This window comes from Chiloscyllium punctatum, chromosome 4 (assembly GCF_047496795.1).
Source record: "Chiloscyllium punctatum isolate Juve2018m chromosome 4, sChiPun1.3, whole genome shotgun sequence".
NCBI classification, from domain to species: Eukaryota; Metazoa; Chordata; class Chondrichthyes; order Orectolobiformes; family Hemiscylliidae; genus Chiloscyllium; species Chiloscyllium punctatum.
The window spans coordinates 134,380,013-134,399,403 of record NC_092742.1 but is presented as its reverse complement, the minus strand read 5'-3'; positions in this window follow the sequence as shown (position 1 = coordinate 134,399,403).

The window sequence follows — 19,391 nt, the reverse complement described above, 5'->3', positions numbered from 1 at the left end:
TTCAGATGACACTAACATTGGTGGGAAATTACTTCGGAATGATGATGCAAGAGATTTAAAAACTATATCGATAGATTGGGTCAATGGGCCAACATTTGGCAATGAAAATTAAAGTGGATAAATGTGGGGTTATTCAAGTTGGCCAGCCTAATAAAAAGGCAAATTATTATCTAAATGGAGAGAAACTTCAAAGTGCGTCAGTGCAGAGGGATCTGGGTGCCTGCTTGCATATCACAGAAAACTTGCTTGTGGGTACTTGAAGTAATGAGGAATGCAAGTATAACTTCATCGTTTATTTGTAAAAGGATAGAGTAGAAAGGTAGGGAGTGTTGCTGTAGCTATGCAAGGCATGAGTGAGGCTGTAACTGGAGTACAGTTTGGGTGTCCTGCAGAATGAGGTGTTTCCATTGGAGGCAATTCAGAAGAGCTTCATTTAAATGATTCCATATTTGAAGTGTTTGTCTTATGAAGAGAAATTGAGCAGTTCAGGCCTATACTCTCGAGTTTATAAGAATGAAAGGAGAGGTCATTGGGGTCTGTAAAATGCTAAACGTAATTGAAAGTGTAGCTGTGGAGTGGATATGTTTTCATGTGGTGCAATCTACAATAAGAGACTAGAGTTTGAGGATCGAGAGAGGGCAGGAAAGTGGAACAAAGGCCACGATGACATCAGCTATGATTGTATTCCATAGCGGAGCAGGTTCGAAGGGTTGGACACCTGACTGACGCTCCTTGTTCATATTCAGCTTTACGACTGTGTTACACAGTAATGCGGGAGGATTATGTATCAAACAGGAAGCAGACACACCGGATAAATCACTCTAAATCAGTTTGTCAGAACGTCACCAGTGGAGTCACACAGTGACCAGTGCTGGGTCCTCCACTATTTACACTCTATATCAATGATCAGGAGGAGGGAACAGATATAGAGATACTGAGTTTGGTCATGTTGCTGTGATTAGCAAGAGATTAAATTATCAAGTGAGATTGGAGGGTCTACAGATAGATACAGAGAGGTAAAGGCAATGGAGAATAATTTGGCAGCTGCAATATAACATGATATAATCTGTCATTTCATTTACTGGAATAATGGAAGGCAGTATGTTACTGAAATGGAGAGGGATTACAGGGATTAATGATACTGTGTACTGGGGGGTTCGCTCAGACCTGTTCAAACATGGGAGGTTTTGCTCCATCCCTGATCATCTGCTCCTTGACGCTCCAAGTGACCCCATTGCTCCCCGTACACATGGAATGCTTTGAAGTGTTTGGTTGGTGATGGGGGATGCTGTTATCAAATGTGTATCAAGGGGATGGTCTTTATCCAAGATACATTCATTCCTTTCTACATGGAGATCTGAAGACGATGGGAATGGCTGCCTGCTTTTGAATGAAGAGGCTGTGGTTGCTGTTTGGACAGGGGTATTCACCAACGTGATGTACTGTGCATGGGTACACTGCAAGATTAATACAGAGAGTGCTCCTTCAGTTCCTCTACCTCTCCCCATTGACACAGATACTCCGCAGATGCCATGTACACCATCGGGAATCCCATTATACTGGATACACCCAGCAGTTCCCTGCTGAGGGTGAAACAATGTATTTCCCTCATCCACCATATATATCCTCCGTCACTGAATGGTTACATTGATGGCAACATACTGGGAGATGATGGATATGTCACCCAGTCCTGTTTGAAAAGTTCCAGAACATAGAAGCAAAATGAAACTGTGACACTAACAGCCACTGGCAGAACCGTCCACCCCCTGGTGTGAAGCTGCAGGACGTGTTCAAGAAAGTGACACCGCTCTGTGACCAGCTCCTTGTTCAATCAGTGTCCTCTCACACTCTGCTCCTGGGTTAAGTGGAGCTTGGGAAGCTGTTCCTGGAAAATCCGGGGTGGACACAGATCCCTTTCCCCATACACACTCACTCCGTGGTTTCAAATCTTCCCCTCTTTGCAACCTCAGCTCCATTTATTGTTCATGTTGCAGACCCAGATGTTGTAACTACAGTCCCCAAGCTCCATCCAAAGTTGGGTCAGCAAATCCTCAGGTCTCCCTGAATGTCTGAGGCAGCTCACAGCACAACCTCCAGCAAACCATCCCCAGCTGCTGCACTAACTTTTCAATAACAAGAGTCAGTTAGAAACCCCTCGTCTATAAGTTTTGTGGACAAGACCAGATTCCCGCAATATATAATAAGAAGGCCGCTTAGACCCAAACCTTGCGTTATTTTGAATATAGATGGGAAGTGTGCTTTCCAGATATGTTATGACTGGTCAAACCACTCGACGTTAAGCAAAACATAATCTAATTAAATGCTTTAGTTAAAATTCAATCAAAGAAAAGAACATTTCAGGATGGCTTATATGTTGGAACACTTACACAAACAATAGATACCGTACCTTCTTGGTATACAGTTCTTGGCACAAAGATATATTCAAATACAGATCCTCAGAGCAGTTTTCTGATCCAGGAGAAATCAACATCAACAGAGATCTCAGAGAGAAAAGCAGCTGGGGATCATGTATTGAAACTCCCAACGCTTCTGGGACCCGAACATCTTCTGGATGCTGCAGCTAAAAACAAAACGAGGAAACCTGGTCTGGGAGAGCTGGCCACTGCCCTTCCATTGTTACCACCGTTTTAATGAAACCTAAAGGCTTTCTCAGTTATTTACTTAAACTGTTTTCAGACAGCAGTTCTTCACCTCTGCCTTTAAAAGCTCTCATAAAAAAAACCCAAGAGACAATAACCTTTTTACAGTGATAGTATTCTCACAACTCCATCTTTAATAAAATGATCCATCAATATACAACGGTGGATTCATTTTAGACCTCCTAATCTTCCTCTATTAGTAGACTGGAATGAATATATATTACATTGACTCTGAGCATACAAATGTTCACAGCTCGTTTCGATTTCAGTCAATTTACTTCTGCCACATAATGCCTTTTGTCTTTCTTCGTCTAAGTCTCCACAACGTGTCAAAACTTACTTTTTCTCGCCCTTTCCACTGGACACTCCAACCACACGTTACATAATGGAGCACTTCACATCTCTCCAATAGTCCTTCTGAATGACATAGCTCCTCATGTCTCAGCATAAAAATATTTCATCCTTTTGTACCTCTTAATGCTGTAACCTCTTTACCTGCTACTCCTGCCCTTTGCCAGTAAACCTTACACTCACAGGGATATGTTTTATGAAGACCTCACACATTCTTCTCAATCCCTCACAGAAACCAAATTTTGATTTCTGAACCCAAACATCATTATCAGCCATTTCTAATCTTGCCATTGTTACTCTCTGCCCTTCCACATGAGTTCTCATGACTGCAGGAAGTGAATTGTTGAGCTTCTCCAAAATTAGAGTCTCTCTCAGAGTGTCATAGGTTTGCTCTGTTTTTAATACCCTTCCCCACCTTTCAAAATTACTTTGTTTGATTCTTTCAAACACAACATGTGTTTAACCAGGGATGCTATTTTAGATTCTTGAAACACTGTCGGCTTCTGGCACAAGCTCATATGCACTTCAGATGGCTTTCCTCACCTCCTCCGATAGGGATGCAAATACCTATCAGCTTTGTTTGGATAAACTAAATCCACATGTTCTCTGGCCGCTGAACTTGTTTAGCCACTTTCTGAAATGAAATTAAAAAGGCTCCCCCATAATTCTCATCCAATTTAGATAATGCCTGGATGTATTTAAACAGATCTTGATCAGGCCTTTGGCTACCATAGGGTTGCTCAACCTCACTATCCTCTAATGAAAATACATACAAAATGAAGAGGAATTTAGAATAACTTAACTATTGAAAAACTTAACCGAATAATGGATACAGTACGTTCTACAAATGAACTGTTCAATCTATTAACATCATCTAAACGCACCCCTTGGCAAAAAGGAAAATTCAGACATGCATTCTTGCATACAGTTCTCCAATCCAGGAGGAAACACCATCAAGTGAGGCTTTAGAGAGAGTAGCAGCTAGGGATAATTTACTAAAACTTCCAACCCCTCTGGGACCCCAAGCACCCGGTGATTGTTACAGCTACAAGAAAAAACAAACTAGAAAGCCTGTGCGAGCTGGCCATTGTTACTACTATTTATTAGAAACCCTAAACGCCCCGGAAGTTATTTACTTGAGCTGTTTTCAGTCAGCAGTTTGGCATTTAAGCTCTCTTACTAAAAGAAATGAGAAACTAACGTTTTATTTAAAAAAGTGACTGCATTGTCAGGCAATTTAGATGCCTGGTCCTTCACTCAGTGGGCTTCCTCGTGTTATTGATTGCAAGGTCACCTGAGAGGGACAACCACAGGTACAGACCAAGGTACATGGATGTGTCTTATAACTTCTGAAACACGCCTGTCCATGGACCATCACATGAGACATACCAGGAAGTGAACAACAGCCTGACACACCATTTCAGTATTTCTGAGCTACACAATGCCAGCACTCGATACACTAGGGAGCTAAAACCCAAGGTCAGAGAAAGATACAGAGGGACTGAGAGCTTCACTTTAAAGTCAGAAACAGTCAGTTAATTAACTGAAAAAATGTTGTGGAAATATGTGGAAAAAGACAGGGCAGTGGGACTAACTGGAGAAGTGAGATCTTCGAGAGTAAAATGACAAGAATGAGAACATTGAATAAAGACATTGTCAGATCAGTGGAAATGGTTTGTTACATCAAGTTCTCAATCTGCTTCACAGAACACCACAAACAACATAAACTGGGACAAGATGACAGCCCAGCATGGAGAGCTGTGCAGACCATGCTAGTGTGTTGCTCAGTAAACTGCACTATCTGCACAGCATGAGAGTATTGCAAACTTTACTATCATATGCTAACTATCCTCGCATCAGATTACTGCCTGCAATGGGAAGGTTTTGTGTGTGTGTGTGTGGTTGAATGCGAAAATTATTGTTTGGGAAGTAACAGACATGGATGAAACTATTTTAAATACGAACAACCGTCAGGCTTTTTGTTAATCAACAGACAGAACGAGGGAAGTTTCATGGACAGATGAGATAAAGTGTTTGAGAATGTTAAAATAAAGGCATTGCCGACACAACAGCAATATACATCTGCGTGCACATGAATGACAGATGGATGGGAGTTTGGTGTGAGTTCGAATCAGATTTGTTTCAGCAGGTTTGAAGCCGGGAGCGTCAGCAGCAGATTATTAACTTCATTAAGCCTGTACTTCATAGGTCAAGGTTCAAACAGCAGATGGAATAAACCAGTGAGATATATTCTGGAGTGGTGAGTATTTCAAGTTAGAAATGGTCAGGGAATGGTGTCAAGAATCAGCTCATTGTCAAAGAGATGTCCCACAGTTGTGACTTGTCTGCTTCAGCTGCAGATATTGGCCAAGGATGGGATGGAAACAGTGGAAGGAAGTGGAGTTTGTAACCAGAACAGTGGAGAGTGACCTCCATGCTCTTAACAGCAAAGTCAATGATACGATGCATTGTGGTTCTCCCCTGAAACTGAATAGATCAACATAGAGACCCGTGAGTAACACTGCCAGAGCAGAGAGTGAGACAGTAATTGAACACGTTCATTAATGTAGTTAGTAGTGGTCTGTAGAGTGAATATCTGGATTGAGAGATTCAACAGGAACAATAATAGTGGCAAGATGTGTAGACTATATGAAAGAACAATAATACAGTCATAACTGGTTTATAGAAAACAAAATCTGGACAGTGAGACTCACCAGGAACACCAACGATAGCCAGGAAGGGATAATAAAAGGATTGAATAATGAGAAGAGCGTAATAGATCTGCGATGATAATGACGACCAATCAAATGCAGAAAGATACCAAACATAATCGGATAAGCTCCTGTATGTTGTTGGCACATTCCAGTCTAATGTTCTCAGATTCTGATCCATGTTTGGAACATTCCAGTCTAATGTTCCCAGATTCTGATCCATTGTTGGAACATTCCAGTCTAATGTTGTCAGATTCTGATCCATGTTTGGAACATTCCAGTCTGATGTTCTCAGATTCTGATCTCTCCTCCCCCTCTCTCTGGATCTGCTGATCCCTATCAGCGCTGTCGGTGATGCTCTCGCTCATGTTATGGGTTGACACATTGAACGGAGCCCATTTATCATTAAAAGATGGAAACCCTTCACTGGGATAATTAGAATCCATGGAGACTGGCATTAATCACACTTACTGAACAAATAGGCTCAGTTAACCTGTTCAAAACAACACTTTTCATATACTGGTTTTGGATGGAATGGATGAGGGTTGCTGAGGGATGGATCATAAATCTTTAAATCTTTTAAATCTTTTTATTAACTTGAATATGAGAGTATTAATAGGACACTGCAGGGGTCTATATGTGTTGCACTCTGTTTATGAAAGGAGGCAGTTGTAAAATAACAGATCGGTTGCATAAAAGAAAATCGGGTGGGCAAGGTTCTCGATACCTGAACACCAAATACGGTACTTATTGACCAGTGTGCGGACACTCCTGGTTTTAATGGCCTGTTGCCAAATCCTTTCATAACCTTGAGACAGAACATTGAGACTGCTGCTCAGGAACAGGCCGAGGCAATTCTGTCCCTATGGGCCTCTTACAGAGGGATAAGAGAAGGCCATTCACTCCATACTAGCCTGTTGCTACTTGAAAAGGTGGAAAGCTGGAATATTGGCACATTTTGCCGAAAGAATAATTCAAAACGATGAGATACATCGCTGCAACTGTATGAAGTGTTACTGAGAGGGCACCTGGAGTAAATAGTGTTGTTTGTGTTTCTGTAACTGAGAAGGAATAGACCTCTATTAGATACAGTTTACCAGCTGCTCATAATCCAAGGGTTGTCGTCTCATTTAATGTCTCGGGTCTGTTACACAGGGACAGGAGGTGGCCATGAAGCCTCTTGAGTCTATTACAGAGGGACAAGAGGAGGTCATTCAGCCTGTCCAGTCTATTACAGAGGGACAGGAGGAGGTCATTCAGCCTCTGGAGCCTGTTCCAGAGGGGAGGAAATGTTTATTTAACATTTCAAGTCTGTTACGCATAAATATTAGTTTTAAACGAGTTGTGGAATAGGAAAGACCTGATGTAAACATTAAAGTTCTAACTTTGAACAAGGCCAATTTTGAAAGTGTTAGGCGAGCCCTGTGAAAGGCTGATTGGAATACCCTATTCACAGGTAAAGGGATGGTTGGAAAATGCAAGGTCATCAAAACTTGGATCCAGAGAGTCCAGAGCCAACGTGTTCCCATTAGTGAGAGGGGCAAGGCTGGTGGGTGCAGGGACTGCTGGATGGCTAGATATATTGATGGTCTGGTCATGGTAACGAAGGAGGCATATGTCAGGGAAACAGAGCTGAGATTAAGTGAATCCCGAGAGGAGGATAAGGGCAATAAGTGTAAAGTCAATGTGGAAATTGGGCCAGAAAAATGTGGACATGAGATGGCTTTAGAAATAGGGTTAACGAGGCATTGAAGCAACTCTACATATCCTTTAATTGCAAAATATTAACTAGGGAGAGAATAGGGCACATTAAAGATCAGTAAGGCTACATATGTGAGGAACCATAGGAAATGGAAGGGATACTAAACAAGTATGTTTCCTAGTTTTTAATGTAGAAGAGGTTACAAGAGTGAGAGAATGAAGAAATACATAGTGATATCTTGAAAAGTATCTATATTACAAGGAGATGTTGGACATTTTAAAACACATAAAGGTGAACAAATCCCTGGGACCTGATCAGTTGTATCCCAGAATATTGTGGGAAGCTAGGAAAGAAATTGCTCAGCCTTTTGCTGATATATATGTAACATTGATTTCCACAGGTGAGGTGGCAAAAGAGTGGAGATTTGCTAACATAGTGTCATTATTTCAGAAATTAAGGAAAACCCAGGAACTATAGATCGGTGAGCCTGACGTCAATGGTGACTAAATTGTTGGAGGGGATTTTGTGGGAAAGGATGTGTATACATTTGAAAAGACAAGGACTGAAGAGGGTCTTTGTCCATTGGAGATCAGGTCTCACTGACTCGGTGTAACCTTTTGAGGAAGTGATGAAGATGATTGATGAAGACAGGCCAGTGGATGGTGTCTTTATGGGACTCAGGAAGGAAACCACAATGGTCTACATGGTAGACTGGTTAGCAAGGTTAGACTGGCTGGGATCCAGGGAGAGCTCGTCATTTAGATCCAAACTTTTCTTGAATATCGGAGACAGGGTGTGACAGTTGGCATTTGTTCATTAAACTTGGAGACCTGTGACCAGTGGCACTGCTCGCAAAGATCAATGGTGGGTCCACTGCTTTTTGTTACTTATACAAATCATTTGCACTTGAGTATATGAAGTATTGTCAGTAAGGTTGTAGATAATTCCAAATTTGGTGGTGTAGTCGACAGTGAAGACTGATCTCTCAGAATATAATGGGAACTTAATTAGGTGAACTGAGGAGTGGCAGATGGAGTTTATTTTAGATAAATGTGAGGTGTTGCATTTTGGCAAGAAAAGTCAGGGCCAGACATATAGGTAGGATCCTGTTGAAAATTGCCAATCAAGGAGAACTCCATTGAAATTATAGAATCCCTACAGTTAGGAAACAGGATTTTCGGCCCATCGAGGCCACACCGTCCCTCGAAACAGTATCCCACTGGACAAAGCCCTACCCTATCCCTCTCAGTCTGCATTTCCCATGGCTAATGCACCTCGTCCTCACATCCAAGGGTACTATGCACAATTTAGGATGGCCAACCTACCCTTATCTGTATATCTTTATACTGTCGGAGGGAAACATAGCATCCAGAGGAAACTCTCACATACACGGGGGAGAATGTGCAAACTCCACACAGCGAGTCATTTAAGGATGGAATTAAACCCCGGTCGCTGACCTGTGAGGCTCCTGGTGGTGCAGGTTCTCTGTTCCTTGAAATTGCCGTCACAGGTCGGCAGCGCAGTGAAGAAGGCACTCGGTGTTCTTCACTTTATTGGTGTGTGCTTTGAGTCTATGCGTTTGCATGACATATTGCATCTGTCCAGGACATTGGTTTGCCTACTTTTTAATATTGCCTTTAATTCTGGTCAAACTGCTGTCGGAAAGATGTTATCAAACTTGAAAGGATGCAGAAGAGATTAAAAAGAATGTTGCAGGTGTTGGGGGGTTAGAGTTACAGAGAGAGTTTGAATAAGCTGGGGCTATTTCCAAGTGTTGAGGCTGAGGGTGGACCTTAAAGAAGTTTATAAAATCAGGAGGGGCATAGAAAAAGTAAAAAGTCAATGTATTTTCCCAGGATAGGCAATTCCAAATATAGAATATAATGGCTTAAGGTGAGAGGAGAAAGATTTAAAAAGGGACGTGAGGGACAACATTTTCACACAGAGTCTGCTGTGTGTATGGGTGGAACAGCCAAAAGAGGTGGTGGAGGCAGGTACAGTTACACCATTTAAAAGGCATTTGGATGGATACATGCATGGGAAGGGTTTAGAGAGAGATGGGCCAAGTGCTGGCAAGGGAGACGAGATTAATTTAAGATATTTGGTTGGTATAGATGACCAGACCGAAGGATCTTTTTCCTTGCTATACATCTCTGAGAGTCTATTGATTCTTGAGAGTTTAACACGGGAACAGGAGGAGGCTTTTCAGCTTTTGAATTCTGTCAGTCAGCTGGTTTGCTCAACTACTGACAGTCAAATACAAAAATGAATCATTGAGATTTTGATGGTGTTTTACAGAAACAGGAGAAAGGCCTTTCGTCAAGAAAAGCTGTAAGGAATGTGAAGAGGCCATTCAGTCCCTCACCTCCATTCCACAGGAGCAGCCGGTGAGCACAGAGCTATTGGAGCCTGTTACTCAGGAGCAGGAGGAGGACATCTACTTTCACAAAACTTCGATTAGGAGGCAGTCACTCAACTGCTGAAGACTGGGACACAGGAAAAGGAGGGAGTCACTCACCTGCTCGAGACTGGGACACAGGAACAGGACGGAGTCACTCAGCTGCTGAAGACTGGGACACAGGAACAGGAGGGAGTCATTTAACCGCTCGAGATTGGGACACAGGCACAGTAGGGAGTCACTCAGCTGCTGAAGACTGGGACACAGGAACAGGAGTCAGTTATTCTACTTCTCGAGACTGGGACACAAGATAAGGAGGGAGTCATTCAACTGCTCGAGATTGGGACACAGGAACAGGAGGAAGTCACTCAACTGCTCGAGATTGGGACACAGGAACAGGAGGGAGTCACTGAACTGCTCGAGATTGGGACACAGGAACAGGAGGGAGTCACTCAACTGCTCGAGACTGGGACACAGGAACAGGACGGAGTCACTCAGCTGCTGAAGACTGGGACACAGGAACAGGAGTCAGTTATTCTACTTCTCGAGACTGGGACACAAGATAAGGAGGGAGTCACTGAACTGCTCGAGATTGGGACACAGGCACAGTAGGGAGTCACTCAGCTGCTGAAGACTGGGACACAGGAACAGGAGTCAGTTATTCTACTTCTCGAGACTGGGACACAGGAACAGGAGGGAGTCATTTAACTGCTCGAGATTGGGACACAGGCACAGTAGGGAGTCACTCAGCTGCTGAAGACTGGGACACAGGAACAGGAGTCAGTTATTCTACTTCTCGAGACTGGGACACAAGATAAGGAGGGAGTCACTGAACTGCTCGAGACTGGGACACAAGATCAGGAGGGAGTCATTCAACTGCTCGAGATTGGGACACAGGAACAGGAGGAAGTCACTCAACTGCTCGAGATTGGGACACAGGAACAGGAGGGAGTCACTGAACTGCTCGAGATTGGGACACAGGAACAGGAGGGAGTCACTCAACTGCTCCAGATTGGGACACAGGAACAGGAGGGAGTCACTCAACTGCTCAAGATTGGGACAGAGGAACAGGAGGGAGTCACTCAACTGCTCAAGATTGGGACACAGGAACAGGAGGGAGTCACTCAACTGCTCAAGATTGGGACAGAGGGACAGGAGGGAGTCACTCAACTGCTCAATATTGGGACAGAGGGACAGGAGGGAGTCACTCAACTGCTCAAGATTGGGACACAGGAACGGGGGGAGTCACTCAACTGTTCAAGATTGGGACAGAGGAACAGGAGGGAGTCACTCAACCGCTCGAAACTGGGACACAGGGAAATCTAGAGGCTAGTTGGGCCTGAAGATCCTGTTACGCAGGAACTGAAGGAGGGGACTCACTCCTCACCAGTATGGGACACTGGGAGAGAAGGGGAGTTTGCTTGGAACAAACACAAATATACGAATAAGTTGCATTCGTGGTCCACACAATCCTGCCCCAACATTCACTAAGACCACGGCTGATCTGATGGTGATTCCCTCATCCCATTTTACGGAGACTGTCCTCTCTGCAGCCTCTGCTCCATTTGTTGGTCATGTTGCCGACACAGATGCTGTAACAACAGTCACCATGACTCATCCAGAGGGTCGGGTCAAACCGGATGAATCTGCATTTGAAGGGTCCAATAACAAGAATGAAAACACAAAATAAAGGTATAGCCAGATGTTTGGTTCTCTCACATTCGCAATCCAACTCACATAACCAGCCCGTCCATTATACTTTCAGGATGGAGCACTGTGTAGATATGGCGAGCCTACTGCAGAATACAACCCAGCAATGTCCAGAATGGAACTCTGTGCAGCCCACACCAATGCTGGATCTCTAATCCTGGGCTAAATGTCCAGCGTGGGGAGCTGTGCAGACCACACTGGTTCATTCATATATAAACCCAGGCTGTTGCATTGTTCGGTAACATTGTGTTAGATCACTGCCCATTTTGGGAATCTTGCAGCCAATGTTGGAAGTGACAGGATGTGCAGCTCCCATCCATTTACAGCTCCATTGGTCCACTGTGCCTTCACAAGGTGTGCCATGGATGTGAATATCACTGCGATGTAGAGATGTAAATGGAAACAGTTTAAATACGAATAGTTCTGATTAAGGTGAGTATCACACCAGTATTTCAAGTTGAAATACCTGAGATAATATCCAATGAGGTTTCGTGAATGATGCAAAGTAGTTAGAGGGGGATGGTAATGTTATTGTGGTTGCACTATAATCAACAATGTGAATTAGAGGAACAAATATGCAGGGGGACTGGGGAGACTTGCAGGAACAATAGGGTTGTTATAATGGGTGATTTTATTTTTCCTAACATAGAGTGGGACTTCCAGATGGTTAAGAACTTAGATGGAATGTAATTTGTTAAGTGTGTTCAGCAAAGTTTTCACAATCAATATATAGAGTATCGTACTCGGGAAGGGACAAACACGACCTACTGTTGGGAAATAGGGCAGGATAGGTGAAGGAGATAAAGTAGGGGGAGCATTTTGGTAAAAGTGTTTAGAGTTGTATTAATTTTAAAATAGTTATGGGAGGGACAAAATTGGTCCACAGATTCAAGTTCTAAATTGGGGCAAGGCATATGTGGTTGGAGTTAGACAGGGGATTGCAGGGGATGATTGGAGTTGGTTGATTCCAGGTAAAAGGATTCCGTGCAAGTGGGAGGGCTTTACAAGTGAGATAGCTCGAGTTCAAGGTTTCCATTTTCCTGTGAGGGTGAAGGTTATGTGAGACGGGAAGAGAGAACTCTGGATGTCAAGAGATATTGAGGCTTTGACCAGAAAAAAGGAGGCGTGGCTCATGTTCAGGCAGCTCATATCAAGGGAATCCCTGGAGGTATACGGGGTAGGAGGAGTTTACTGAAGAAGGATATCAGCAAGGCCATAAGGGGGTATGAGTTAGTCTTGGCTGAGAAGATTAGAGTGAGTCCAAATTCAGTATAGTAAAGATAAAGAGCAACTAGAGAGAGAATAGGATGCTTTAAAATCCAAAACCGGCATGCATGCGTAAAACCTCAAGAGATGGGTGAAGTCCTCAATTTCCCCTCTGTGTTTATCATGAAGAAAGATATGAAGACCTGTGACCTTTGGGAGGTTAGTTGTGATATCTTGGTACAGTCCATATCACAGTAGAGTTGCTGTTGGACATATTAGAACGCACAAAGTCAGACAAATCTCTTGGTTCTGACCAGATAAATCTGAGAGCACTGAAAGAGGCGAGAGAAAAAGCTTAGGGACCAAGATCCCGGAAACCTGGGCTGCAGCAAATGTTGTGCCCTTATTCAAGAAGGGCTGCAAAAAAAAAAGCCTAGGAAATATAGACCAGTAAGCTTCACACCTGTTTTCGGTAAACCACTTGAGAAGGTTCTGAGAGGTAAGATGTGCATGCATTTGGAAAGACAGAGTTTGACTTGGAGCAGTCAGCATGGCTTTGTGCGTGGCAGATCATGCCTTACAAATTTTGTTAGAGATTTTTGAGGAAGTGGCCAGGAAGGTTGATGAGATCAGGGTTGTAGACATATTCTATATGTATTTCAGTAAGGCCTTTGATAAGGTTCCACATAGTAGGCCGCTCTGGAAGGTTAGATCGCATGGAATCCAAGGTGAACTGGCAAATTAGACGGAGCTGCCAGTGGAAGTGGTTGAAGTGGGCACACTAACAACATTGAAAAGGCATTTGGACAAATACACAGATAGGAAAGGATTAGATGCATACAGAGCAAAGGCAGAGAAATGGCAGATTGGTAGATGAGGGGCAATTACACCATGGTGTGTTGACGGAGCACGGTGGGCGTATTGGATGGGCGAGTACAGAGGGGGTTTCCATCCCAGAGGGTACCACACCACCAGCCCCACCGAGCATGGTCTGTGCTCACTACCAAATTCAGTGCAGTATTTGAGGTCTGAAGAAATGCCCAGCAATACAGGACAAGCATCAATAACCTTCTCCGCTCTGTCAGGATAAGGGTCACCGTATCCTGTCTGCTCCCTCACAATCACTGTATATCTGTGATTGCGACTACTCCCGAACAAGGCTCATGGTCCCCCACTCTCACTACTGCATACAACACCTTCTCTCTCTCTCTCTTTCTCTCTCTCTCTCTCCGTCGTTTGCAATACCTCCCACACAGTCATAGGACATTCTGGTGAATGCCGATTATAGAATGTTCCAGATAATGTACCAAATATTTCCCAGTTTCAGGAAAATGTTAGTGTGCAACACATAAGAGTCACTTGACTCACCTTAATGATATTAAACCAAAAACAACTTCTAAACACGTCTTGTTACAAATACAAATTCGAGCAGAGAACATTTTTACCCTCAGGCGTTATCTTGACCGTTATCTGAACTGTACCACTTTCCTTATTATGAATATTTCTTTTTCCCTTTGTCTGTGACTGTTTCTGTCTGTAACAGTTACACAGTCTCCCACTCAGTTGGCTGGACGGCCGGTTTGTGATGTCGAGGGAGGGCCACAGCGCAGGTTCAGTTCCTCACACTGACAGAGATTACCATGAAGGGGACACTCTCTCAGCCTCACCCCATCACCCGAGATGTGGTGATCCTCAGGATAAACCACCATGAATGATCTCTCTAATGAGAGTTTTTTGGGACGATATTCTATCAATGTTAGCATTTTAATTTTAAAAAATATTTTAAAAGAGATTTTTAATATTATAATAAACCAATAACAACACAACTCAAATATCTGAAAAAAATTACATCCAATAATCAGTAATTCTTTCACTAGCTCTGATCTCATCTCAATCACTCTGGGATGGTCTCATCAGATGCAGCAACTTATGAAACTTCAAATCAATTAGATTTTCAATAACACACTCTTCATTAATTCTGATTTCCTGCAGTTTCCCATTTTTACCAGTCCCTCTTTTCCCAATATTTCTAGAAATTAGTTTCTGTACCTTCCTCTATGGAAATGGAACCAATGCATTCATCTCAGCAGGTAGATGGCTGCAGTCAGCTCCTGAATACATTGGAGGACTGCACTTCAGAGATGGTGGATATATTACCCACTGCTGCCTGCAAAGTTCCAGTATCAATCCATTTTAATTCATCGTGAGTGCCAGCACAGTCTTGTCCCTGATATGAGACTACAGGTTATAATGAAGGAGGGGATACAGCTCAGTGACAACCTCAATTTTGAGACAAGCTGGTATTACACTTTACACCTGAATGGGTGCAGCTTAGACAAATGTTCCTGGAAATCCCAGAGAGTATAGTACAGTGCCCTGCTCCTCCCTGTTTACACAGCTTCCCTTCTTTGTAGTCGTAGCTACACTTGTTTACCATGGACCCAGACACACTGCAAATGCAGTATTCAGAGTGGGGTCCACTGAACTTCGGGGCTCCCTGAATGAACCCAGTAGCTGACATCACAATCCTGAGAACACCATCCACAGAACCTCCACTGACTTTCTAGATGACAGCAGCAAGTCAATTCCCCACACCTACAGTGCATTCACTCAGTGTTGAAAATGCCTCGGGCTCCTCAGTTTCGCTTCCTGGCTGAGAAAGATCTTACATCTCCACACAGTCGTACAGTAATAGTTCCTCTCTCCAAAGAAGCAGTTGACAATGGAACATTATGTTTATCTATATCTCAGCAACTACAAGTATTGCTGATGGAGTTGATCACCACACTCAGAGACGAGAGATAGAGGGAACATAACTCACAGTGAGCAGGGACATCCCATAATAAATTAGATATTCAGGAATATGTGAAAAGGGGAAATATTAGAATAACTTCCCGTTGTGTTTTCCTTCTAGTCCATCGTCAGCAATCCTTTTGTTTGCTTTACCTTTTCCTCTCTCTCTCTCACATACACACACACGCACTCTTTCTCTCTCTCTTTCTCTCTCTCTCTCATCATCCACTCAACACAAACCTCCCGCTCACCCTTCCAAACATCCCTGATATCATAATGTTATTTCTCAGTTGCATTCAGTTTTTATAGGTTTACTGAACTCGAAACGGTATTTGTGTTTCTTCCGACAGACTGCCATACCTGCTGAAATTTTCCAACATTCTTTCAGACGGTGGATAATTTTATTTCAGATCGCCAGCAATCACATTTCCTTGGTTATTTCACCTTTAATGTTGTTGTTTCGCGGGATGCCAGCATCACTGGTAAGGGCAACATTTGTTGTTCATCACAACTGCCCTTGACCACGCGGCCATTTGTCAAGGCAATATGGAGGCAACCATATTGTTGTGGGTCTGAGGTGACACTAAGTTCAGACAGGGCAAACATGTTAGGTTTCTTTACCGAAGGTTATCAATAAAATAAGAAAAGAAATTCTGATGTTTTATGGTTACCATGTGTGAAATTAGGTTTCATTCCAATTTTTGCCATTGGAATTTAAATTTAGTCATCGACTGTGGTAGGATTTCAGGCAATGCTTCTGGATTCATATCCTGTGTCACTGAATTACACCGTCAGTGACATTATTACTCTATTTAAGAGTCCCTGTTGTGAAGTAACTGCAGAGACAAGAACATGTTTGTGGTCAAACTATTTGGAACTGGAGGAGAGGTCAGAAGAGAACTGAAGCCATAAAATTTGTCGTTAATGGAGGGGTAGATGATGGCGAAGTCAGCAACAGAACTCAGGCATTGGGGATTGGGGATATTATGAAGGTGGGTGTCGGCAGGTTTGATGACAGAGAGAATATGGAGACATAAAACAGTTCACTGTAAAAAGGAGAGTCAAGGTTCCGAACAGTCTTATTGCTTCTCAGATGTTTATGAGTACGTAGTTTGGAAATGCATGAGAAGGAAGTGGTGTTTGTGACGGAAAGTTTATGTATTTGTTAAATATAATCAACCAGAATAGCAATAACATTCAGCATCATTTATAGAATTGACAGAGATAGTCTTACCAGGAACACCAATAATAGCGAGGATGCGATAGAACCCAGCTTGAATAATGTACAGTACTGATCGTATCCGCAAAGGTAACTCCGGCCAATCCTGAGAAAGATAGTAAAGACCCGAGAATAAACTCCTGTTCATTGTTGGAACATTCCAGCCTAAGGTTCTCAGATTTTGATCCATTGTTGGATATTCTAATGTTCTAAGATTCTGATCTCTCTCTCTCTTTCTCTGTAGCTGCTGATCCCAATCCTGTTGAGGTTCACTCTACCCCGAATACTATGGCATAACAAGGTGAAGTTAAGTCCCTCATTATGGAACGAGAGAAATCCTCCAGTGACCCAGTTAGGTCCAGGAAGACTGATATTAATCACAGTCACTGAACAAACAGCTCCAGTTAACCCATTTCACGGCAACTCTGATGTATCACAATAATACTTGGTGTGGGTGGGATATTGATATCACTGATTATTGGTCTAATGGCATATCTCCAGTTGTAAACTTAGAGGTGAGGGAGCGAGATGATTCTTTCCCATCACAAGCTCGATGATTCTGCTGTTTTGGTAGTGTAGGAATTGCTGGTCTCCCGAGGCCGTCTGTATCTGATCACCAGGCCAGCTGCATCTTTTCATTTTATTTATTTATGTTTAACTTTGACTTTTGTCTGTCCAGCATTTAACGGCTTAGGTGGTTTAGGCATTTTTGAGAGACACCTACAGAGCCATAGACGATGTAGATACAGTCTATTCCTTGTGTTCTTGCAGCCGCGGCCTGGTCCTGTGGAGTGATGGTCAAACTCTCACAGAACCAGGATTCTTAGTTTTACCTTTTTACCTGGGGTCTCAGCAGGGTTGGAAGGCAGGAAATCTCTCCCGGGTGCTACACATTGACTCTGTGATTTCTCTTGGAACTGTCTTTTAATGTTCTTTCCTCCTGGATTGGGGAACTGCATGTCAGTTTCCTGCGTATGTTTTTTGACATTTGTGTGCTATTGGATGGTGCCATATTGGAGCAGTTACTGTATAGTAGTTCAATAAACTATTTTTCTGCTAAGTCTTCCAACAGAATTATGTTATTGCAAGTTCCTCTTCCTTTTGTTGTTGTCTTTTATCAACAGTTTTCGAATAAATTGTGTTTTGCTTAATGACGAATATTTTGATCAAGTAAATTCTATCTCAAACACAGCACCTCATATATACCAGGGGAATGGGCCGAGCTGGAGGAGTGATAATCATGTCAGGAATTATATCAGATACTTAATCCATCTCTCAGATCCAGCCCGGACATGTATAAGCCCATATGAGATACCTGCTCAGCATGAAGCACTGCGTAGACCAGGCTAGTGTACTACTCAGCAATCCGTCGAGGATCGAACATTATTTAGAGCTCACCAGTTCACGACTTATCTGTTCAACAGTGCACTGATCCATAAACTTGTACTAGATGATCTGTTCAGCACAGGGTGCTGTGCAGAACATACAAAGGCATTGTTCTATACACACGGACTGGATATCTGTGCAGTATGGGGAGCTGTGCAGTGAATAGCAGTGAATTTATCTATTAATCTGGAGCAGTTACCTTCCCAGAATACACAGCAGTGTACACCAATCACAGCATTGCTGAGTAACACTGTGTTAGGTCACTGCCCAGCGAGGGTAACTTGCAGCCCATGCTGGAAGTGACAGGATGTGCAGCTCCCTCCATTTCCAGCTCCATACCTCCATTGTGGCATGACACAGGAGTGCTGTGGGTGTGAAACTCACTGCCAGAGAGAGATGGCGGGGGAATCAGTTTAAATACCAGCAAATGGGAGGGAGCTTGGTGACAAGAAAGGGGGAGATTGAGAGAGAATTTCAGAGAAGGATCTGATGGTAGGTTTAAAAATTGTGAAAGGAAAACATTTCGATAGCAGCTTGCAATATAGGCCACTGTTTACAGGAATGGTGGGTGAGCAGGATATTGGTGTAAGTTAAGATGATGGAGTGTTTTGGATAAGCATTTGTGCTGCAGCTTTGGAATTGGGAGTAGGGTCAGAAGAGTCTTCGACTCATTGGGCAGAATCTGACAATAATTTGTCTCAGTGCCATTTTCATTGAGTGTGACAGAAGGAATGTCCGCACAAGGCAGAGCTAGTTTCCTGGTGTTATCTTATCGAACTCACCTCATTAACTATCCACCTCACTCCATGGTGTCCCTCTCATTCAATGCCAGCCCGATTCTCCCACACATCATGGATGGAGGTACACACCATCTCTCGGATGCCCCTGGATATGCAGTGATCCCTGGTACTGCTGCCATCATTAAAAGGCCAAGGGGTACACGGTTGAGCTTTCTCAGTTTGGAGCTGCCCTGCATAGTTTACCCCGAGCATGGAAGACTAGGGAAATTACACACAGCTTGTCGACAGGGGCAAGGAAGTCCTGGTGAATGGTCTAGTACAGAGGGGGACAATTCTATTCCCAGAGGGAGCCACACCACCAGACTCACCGAGCATGGGCTGAGCACACCACCCAGCTCAGTGCAGTATCTACGGTCCGAAGAAAAGTCCAGCAATACCGGAAAAGCACCTTCCCCGTTCTGTCAGGATAAGGGTCACCGTATTCTCTCTACTCTCTCACACTCACTGTATATCTG